The sequence below is a fragment of the Paroedura picta genome, chromosome 9, assembly GCF_049243985.1.
Source record: "Paroedura picta isolate Pp20150507F chromosome 9, Ppicta_v3.0, whole genome shotgun sequence".
Lineage (NCBI taxonomy): Eukaryota > Metazoa > Chordata > Lepidosauria > Squamata > Gekkonidae > Paroedura > Paroedura picta.
Window position 1 is genome coordinate 60,622,477 of NC_135377.1, and position 6,145 is coordinate 60,628,621.

The 6,145-nt window shown below is 42.6% G+C and overlaps 1 protein-coding gene across 2 annotated transcripts in view; it reads right to left on the reverse strand.

Annotated features, from left to right (window-relative positions):
• Positions 1-6,145, reverse strand: part of CARMIL1 (capping protein regulator and myosin 1 linker 1) — a 164,777-nt gene that overhangs the window by 136,438 nt on the left and 22,194 nt on the right. The gene's annotated exons all lie outside the window — the stretch shown is intronic.

A 6,145-nucleotide genomic window follows, 5' to 3' on the forward strand; every position in this document is an offset into this window, starting at 1 on the left:
GGGAATTGTAGTCCATGGACATCTGGAGGGCCGCAGTTTGACTACCCCTGCTCTAAGGAGTACAGCTCCAGACTGGGAGAAACAACCAACTTGGCATGAGCCAGGGAGGTATGCCTGACATAATCTAATTCAAAAGAAATTCATCTAAACATCCGGAAGAAGTTCCTGACAGTGAGAGCAGTTTCTCAGTGGAACAAGCTTTCTCGGGAGATGGTGGGTTCTCCACCATTGGAGATTTTTAAACAGAGGTTGGATAGCCCTCTGATGGAGAGGCTGATTCTGTGAAGGCAAAGGGGTGGCAGGTTACAGTAGATGAGCGATAGGGTTGTGAGTATCCTGCATAGTGCAGGGGGTTGGACTAGATGACCCATGAGGTTCTTTCCAACTCTATTATTCTATGATTCTATGATCTAGCGGACCACTAGAAGGAGCAAAACAGGTGCAGAACAGAAACATTGACCTAAAGAAACAGGAACTTACAAGGGAGAGTAAAAATGGACTGTGGAAAAGCTCCGAGATATTCCTACTCAAGAAGAAGTTAACCCCCCCCCCCCTCAATGGTTCTGACTCTGCATGAACTACTGGCTGCAATTTGTCATAAATCTGTTTAGGTGCATGCTGAAAGTTGTTGCAGACCGTTATTCTTTTAATCATTAGAAAAAACACCCTCGAGTCCAGGGGTAGCAAACAATGGCAGGGGCTCAAGGGAACTGTATTCCATGGACATCTGGAGGGCCACAGTTTGACTACCCTTGCCTAATCTCAAGTGAAAATACATGAAGAGACAGTTCACAGCTTTTACCTGTACCCTGTGTGTATGAATCACCAATCCTTATTTTATTATTTATTATTATATTTCTAGCCAGCCCTTCCCTGGAGTCTCAGGGCAGGTTACAACATATAGATGCACATGTTTGAAATGTTACAAAATTTAAAATATAAACATCTTCAACTGTAGAATTTCTTTAAAATGCCATTTTTTGAGAATATGAAAAACTGCTCAAACCGACACCATATACATAATGTATAAAACTATCATTCCTTAGGTCACAGGTTGCCAAACTGTGGCTCTCCAGATGTCTGTGGACTACAATTCCCATGAGCCCTTGTCAGCTGTCAGGGGCTCATGGGAATTGTAGTCCACAGACATCTGGAAAGCCACAGTTTGGCCACCCCTGCCTTAAATGAAGATTAATTGAGTGGGTTTGAGCATGGAGGCCTCAACCATAAGCAAAGATTTCGATATCTCCCACCTCTTCATTTAAGCCATCTCCATATATATAGAACTGCCAACATGTTTTGCATGTACACTTCCAAGTAGCTCTAACTTCTTTGTCCAACTTGGTATGACCACCAGCAGGGAGATCATGGCTTTTCCATGGTAGAAGGAAATGGTGGGGGAGGCGGAAAGGAGATGTAACTCTGCTGCTTGAAAAGAAGCAAATGGGGAACATCCTACTGGGAGGTGAGAACAGGTTTGTGGCAATGGAGAGAAGGCAGCACAGCATGCGGTTGGGTAGGAAAGGGAAGAGGACAAGGGGAAGGTGGTCATATCAGCAGAGGGGTTACTTTCCCATAGAACAAGGGTGGGCAAATTGTGACCCTCCAGCTGTCCATGGACTACAATTCCTATGAGCTTACTCAAGCTGGTTTTTCAAATATCGAGGGTTATATATTCACTCCAGGATATCGCTGGGGAAAGGTAGGATCAGTTGCAGATGAAAAATGTAAATTGCCCCAAATCAAAATGGAAATCACATTCGGTGTAGATGGCAGGGGCTGAATCACCCTGGGACTGGAATAAAAGCTCCATGTGGATTCAGCCCTGGGGCTCTCCTTAAACCCACAAGTAGCCTGTATTGCCTGGGAATACTGAAGCTGCCGCAGTTCCCCTGTCCTTCTGAGACACGCAACCTTGTTTGGCCCAGAAGACCTCCTATTTCTTTCCTCTCTCTGCCACCAAACCTCCACCTCAGACTCCTCTCCAATACCAAGTCTCCCTCTTTGACTAACAGCCCTTTTAGAATCCTCTCCCTTTAGAACCTTCCAGGGCCACTCCCCCTTTCTTGACCAGTTCCTGGTTTAAAAACATGCAACATTCCATGACAAAATCATTGTTTTGTTCCCTTGAACTCCAAGAATATCATTGGTCCAGCACTTTCTACAGTATTGGTTTTATTACCTAGACTCTTAGAGCACAGATCAAGAGCCTGTGCAGCCATAGTATTTCTGATGCCTGAAGCATTGTTGAAGCACTGCCCTGTTAAACATTATTCCTTTCACTTTCAACCATGGCAAACATTAACTAAAGTGCTTGCTAGAAACTATGTTCATTTTCCTCCATACGATTGAGGTACTGGAAATGCCTTCCATTGGCAACGCACTGGAAAATGTGCTAGCAAATTCTGTAGCTGTATTGTAAAGCTGGCTGAAAATAGTCCTGTTCACAAGATACGGTGAATTAATGTACAATCTCTGTACATGACAGTTGATTTTTCTTTATATATGTGCTGAGTTATTTAAACCACACATTTATCTAGGTCTTGGTACACAGTTTAATATATAAAGAGAACATGCATTGGTTCTTTCTTATACCCAGATAAATTAATGTACAATAAAGAGAGATGTATATTCATTATAACATATGAAAAGGATTAACTTTCTCCATAATTATGCAACTGGGAGCATTACAAGTTCATCTGCCCTTTGCATCCAAAAACTTTAATGCATCAAAGCCCATTCATCAGATACGCTCTCTTCCATCAGAAGAACTCCAACTGTGTTAAGAGTTGCTTGCATGGCAGAGACATAAGTATTCATAATGGGGAATCTGAGTGCGATAAATAATTCAGGTCATTAAGAGGATGTGGGAGATAAACATTATTCAGCAAATGGTAATGGTAAAATACAGGACATGATCCCCTGAAGCTGGATTCTAAAGCCTAATTCAACATGCCAATCCCTGGTCCTAAAAATCATAATAATATTATATATCACCCACTATACTATATGGATTATGCCTGACCTTAGATGTTTCCTATGTCTCCCTCCTAAGGCTGCTGCTCTGTTTAAATTCTCAAAATGACTGATGAAAGGAGACAGCATTTTTTAAAAAAGCTAAGCCTATTTTATCCACCCAACTTACAACAAAACTTGCACATTATAGCCACTGCACTTTAAAGTACATTAGCAATGCAATTTTAAAAACCTATTTTTTCCACTGTATGGAGACATTCGTGTTGACGCTTTCTTGATAACCCATACTATCAATCGCTGATTTCAATGCCATGGTTTGTGTCGATGGCTTCCCCTTATCCTTGAGCCCATGTTTTCTACACACTAGAAGGTAACAAAGAGAATCTATGTCTAGTTCAAGAAGTCTCTCTAGTCTCAAGAGCAGCTTTCTTGCTTGAGCTCACAGCTTCAAACATGCAATCGTCAATCCTGCTGAGTCAGCTACCCCTTGAAAGCTTGCACAGCAATCCAGCCACTTTAATTCACCACATACTGCAATCTTCCAAAAAGCTAGGGTACTAAATGGATTTTAAGAACTCACAACACTTTTTTAGCATGTCATGTTCACAAAACTAACCACAGAGCGCAAATAGTCTGATTTTTTAAAATATTTTGTAATTTGCCTTGAATCTCAAAAAGGCAGACAATAGATAAGGTAAATAAAATAAAATAGCTCGTGAAAGGAGAAGGCAATAATAATACATTTTATATAGACCCTGTCCTAGTACTCAGCATGGTTTACATCCTTAAAAACACATGCAGGGATAAAACATTCCATTCCAAATTCTGTTAGTCATGCCCTCGACTAAGTCCCAGATGGAGGTAGTTTGTTTGGCAGGAGCATATCTTCCATCCCCGCTCCTTCCTCCCCAGTGGTGAGGCCAGCTACTATGGTGGATATTATTTTTAGCCTCAATCATAAGCCTGGTGGAATAACTCCATCTTGCAGGCCCTGTGGAACCTAAACCAATTCCACAGGGCCCTGACCTCTCCTGGGAACTCATTCCACCAAGCTGGAGCCAGAGCCAAGAAGGCCCTGGCCTGGTTGAGATCAACTTCACCTCTTTGGGCCTGGTAACCACGCAAGAAGATCACCCCCAGTCAAGGGAAGAGGCCGGTTCCCTACTTCTGTGGCAAAGCTGGAAACAGCCTGTGGCCAAGTTCATTAAGGCAAGATACAGGGGGAAGGCTTGGGATGCCCTGGGGAGCTCTCATGGAGCCCTGGTTGGGAATTCCCGCTGTGTATTATAGTACCCAGAAATAGGTTGCACAAGGGGAAATGGACAGTGCAAGTGGCTACTGCAGTCTCTCGTACTGCAAGAACTCTAGTGCAAGCCAAAATCCACCTCAACACTAGTGGAATTTAAGGACATCTTCATTGTATATTTTTGCTTTGTTTTCAAATTTTGTAGTTCAGCTTTGTTACATTCTATGTAGTAAAATTGTTCATCACATTGTTCTCCAACCTTGTAATTCCTGGTATATTGTCTTCTTTATCTCTAATTTATGCAGAGTGTGCTTTCATTTTTTTTACCATCAGGAATAGAACAACTGTTGGTTGTATCTATTATAATGTTCTTAGTGCATTGTTTTTAGCTGCAAACTGCCTTGAGACTCGGGAAAATGAGGACTATATATATAAATAAATGTAGGCACAATTGGGAGGAGATAGACTTCTGTTTTTTAACAATGACAAAGGATAGTTTTCCCAGTTGAAATTCTATATGCAGGCATTCAAGAAGAAAATGATTTACACAGCCTCTTCAGACACAAAACTCAGGACTTAATCTCACAGACATTAGGAATTGGAAGTTCACAATTTCTTCTGCTTTCGATTTCTGCCATTTCTTATTCTGCTTCTCCATCCCCCCCCCAACTCCTTGTCTGCTCATTATGTAATCATTATATAAAGATATAATGAGCCTCTTGTGGCGCAGAGTGGTAAGGCAGCTGTCTGAAAGCTTTGCCCATGAGGTTGGGAGTTCGATCCCAGCAGCCGGCTCAAGGTCGACTCAGCCTTCCATCCTTCCGAGGTCGGTAAAATGAGTACCCAGCTTGCTGGGGGGTAAATGGTAATGACTGGGGAAGGCACTGGCAAACCACCCCGTATTGAGTCTGCCATGAAAACGCTAGAGGGCGTCACCCCAAGGGTCAGACATGACTCGGTGCTTGCACAGGGGATACCTTTACCTTATATAAAGATATGGGTTTGTATTTGCTTCTAAACTAACATAATGCAAGCCATTATGTCAAGAATTCCTTCATTCAACTCTTGGAATACCATTTGAAAAACTACTAAAACAGTAATTACAGAGGTGTAAGCTACAGGGAAGGCTCGAACCTCAATACCAGGTATTCTCTGGTGAGGGCAATGCCCCCTCTGGGGTGGCAAGCCCTCTGGGATTTCCCAGCAGATTAATGCCCCCTTGCCCTGGGTGCCACATAGCTGCTGCTGCTCTGTCAGGTTCTCCAATTCAGTCAGTCCTGTTTGTATTTTCAACAACAGGTTCCTAGGAGGCAAGAGACTGGTTTTGTTTGATTTTGTATAGATAAGGAGGAGGGAACCATTAGTGGATAATACTGTCTTTGAAGAAACAATAGGGAGAGAAAACACACAGGGAAAGGGGAAGGGAAGGTTCAAGTCATCTAGCTTTCAGGAGTGGTTGGACTCAAGAATGTATTTCATGTAGCAAAAACTAGCTTCCAGTCCAGCAGCACCTGAGAAACCAGCAAGATTCTCTGGTTATAAGCTTTTGAGAGTCAAAGCTCCTTTCACTGGTATCTGACTTTCAAAATCTCATACCCCCAAAATCTTGCAGACCTCTATGGTACTATTGGATTTTTACGCTAGCTATTCTTCTGCAGGCCAACGTGGCTACTCCCTGAAACTATAAACCTTTGTCGGTCTTAAAAGTGCCACTGGACTCTGATTTTGTTTTGTTGTCCTGCTTCAGACCAACACAGCTACCCACCTGAATCTCTGAAACTATCTGATGTTAACTACTGTGTCAAGAAAATCATAGTTTGCCTCCAAAGATGGGAAGCAAAGAATTGCATTATTACTGTGTCCTGCAGGTCCTGCCTTAGAGAATGCGACATTTTATCTTTAGCTATGGCTGCGGCAGAGCGC